The following is a 2,956-nucleotide window of genomic DNA, read 5'->3' on the forward strand; positions in this document are numbered from 1 at the left end:
CTCCCAAGGTCCTTGCTGCCAGCCCTAGGGTGCCAGAGACTGAGGCAGAACAGCCAGGGTCCTGGCACAGCCTGGCAGAGAGTCTTAGGCCTCTGAGCTGTTCCCTTGTATCTTATTGACCTGCAGTTGTCTCCTCTCCTCACTGTCTTGTCATTCAGAGTCTGCTCCAATTTCTGGAGTCCTACCTTCTTATATGCTGGGTCCTTGTTGGCTATCAGCTGTGCTCCTCCACAGATCAGCCTGGTTTTTCTTTGGTGGATGGAGGGAAGCAAACTCCTTTGTCCTACTCTGCTGCCATATTCCCCAAAATCCTCTAATACATCTTTTGACTAAACATGGGTCCTGTCTGACTATTGTGATTCTGGATAGGACTTGTTGAATATCAGGGACAGGGATTTAAGTTCTCTTGGACTGTTCCTAGGATCAAATACTGTCCCAATGCAAAACCCACTAACAGTGAAGCTTGAAACCCTTGGGTCCAGGAGGAAATCTTGAAGGAGATTAACAATGTACATTCCAGTTCTCAGAGTCCCATACCCGACGATGGTGTTAGCACTGCTTCCTGCAAAAGAGAGAGAGTCTCCTTCTAAAGATGGATGTAGGGGATTCTGTATTTGGAGCATTGAGCCGACAGCCCTTTCAGGGATCCATATGGATTCCATGATGATGGGTGAGGCCCACCATTTCTGAGCCTGATCCTGCCTGTCAGCAGATGGAGGGTCCATGGGAACTGGAGCCTGGACAGAGAGGAGCGCACAGGAAGTCAGACACCATGTGCAGCCATGTCCACCTGAGAGACAGGTAAAGAGCTGTACACATAGAGAAATCACAGGCAGGATGCCTGCAGAGCTCAGACTCAGGGATTAAAAGGTGAAAAGACACCAAGGAATAGCATGCATACTAAGATATGTCATCATACATATTTTTCAGTAGCTCAACAGTTAGTAAAACTTTAGAAAATGCTATAAAAACATTACATCTTTATTGTTCAATAAAAGTCATGCCAGTACTAGCAGTATAAAAACACTTAGAAACACACGAAAAACTATGTATACATGAAGGTACACAGCACACACACTTCAGAACACATAAAATTGCACATGCAGGTAAAGCACACAGTAACACTAATCCACACACAAAGGCACATGTTAACTGATACAAAGACACACAGAATAACAAACATATGTACATTGAAATACCAGGACAGAAGGTAAGGTCTATGTGAGGATGAATTGCAGGCTAATTCAAGAATCCTTTTCACAGCCTCTCTCATCATCTGCTCACCACATGGACCCCAGGCATCCATGTGCCCTGAGAAACCCCTGGAGTGCACTGCCACTGCTTCCTCCTCAAGATGGACTGTGGTGTGTGAGCTGGCACTGTGTTGCTCCATGTGTGTGGTACACTAACCTACAGACATGTCCTTGTTGGTCACGGAACTCAGCTCAGGGAGAGTAGGGTCTAGGAGGTGTCCCTGGGTCAGGGTTCTGCTCTGTAGGAAAAGTTGGGTGTGCACTACTTCTGGTCCCATGCTCCTCATTTCTGCAGCTGTGTTCTGGGCTTCACTAGTCCTGACCCTGACTTGTGCAGCTGACTCCTGACTGGACACCTGGGGAAAAGAGGACACTTGAATAAGTAATGGCTCACCTTTCAGGCTTTTTACATGCATTGTCTGAGACTCTGGGAAGTTAGTATCTATCAAGGAGAAGGGCTCCAATCATGTGTGTAAGACACACTCTTGTCCTTCGGTCACACCCACCTGATATAGAGGGTAAGTCAGGCTTTCTAGAGGGATGGCCTCACCCCAGGGCCTGGCTCTCACTGACGTGTGGGGAGGTCCTCTGTGAGCTGTGGGAGACTCAGAAATTAAACCACACATACCACACAACATAAAGCCAGCAACACATGTGCCAACAAGTTAACATGTGTGTGTGCATACATTCACACATTGACACTCTTCCACATCACTGCAAGCTGCTCAGGAGGGAAGCCTGTCCCCAGATTCCTGAGGTGCAGCTGAGACCCAGATCCTTGAGGAGTGTTGATGGCTGAAACCAAATGCTGAGGAACATCCAGGTTTCAGTTGCTGGGACCAAAGAGTGTCCTTTATATAATAGGACTCAGCAGATGTGATTAAGTTAGAGATGCCTGAGTTAGAGGTGTTGACATGGGGATATTATTCTTGATTTTCCAGTTGGGACATAAAGGAAATTGTGTGTTCTTTTGGTAAGGAAACCAAAGAAAATCAGTCATGATACTGTGATTGCTAAAACAGATTTTTCGTTGTTCCCACATCTACTTAGTAAATGAGGGGCAAGAGGGCAACAGGTGATATGGAGGAAAGAGACCTGAGGGGTGCAAGTGCTAGGGGATGATCACAATCCCTAGAGGTATAAGATGTGCCTGTCAGAATGAAGGAGACCTGTGAGGACATTGTGTGCATGTCTGGGGACAGAGAACCTGAGCTCAGCACACAGGGGCCTGGACATAGATGGACCCCACTTTGTGGGAATCATTTACAAATATGGGGAAGACGAGAGCACTCAGGGTGGTTCATTGTCAAGGAAGAAACAAGGACACACAGGAACGTGGTAAAGGAAAGGTCCAAGACACAGGATGGAATCGTATCTGCAAACACAGCATCACATCTTTCTTTGCTGTCTGCAGTGACAATGTGAGAAATGACAGCTCCAAAGAAGGAAGAAGTTTCCCTGGATTCAGCTGAGAGTTTTGAGAGTAAATTCCTGCTTCCAGGTGAAAGTCCCTTCTATCCCCATCCAGGTAAACACCATCCCCTGTGTTTGTTCTCTGTGGTCCCTGCTACATGAGCATCCAATAAAGACAGCCTTCCTGTCTTTCCCAAAGAGGTTTGAGTCTGGTCTCACACTGACTTTCCTTTACCGTGTCTCTGTCACAGTAATACAGGGCCACGTTCTCAGCTCTTGGGCTGCTCAGC

The sequence above is a fragment of the Artibeus jamaicensis genome, unplaced genomic scaffold (genome assembly GCF_021234435.1).
Source record: "Artibeus jamaicensis isolate MK-2021 breed Jamaican fruit bat unplaced genomic scaffold, CSHL_Jam_final contig_748, whole genome shotgun sequence".
NCBI classification, from domain to species: Eukaryota; Metazoa; Chordata; class Mammalia; order Chiroptera; family Phyllostomidae; genus Artibeus; species Artibeus jamaicensis.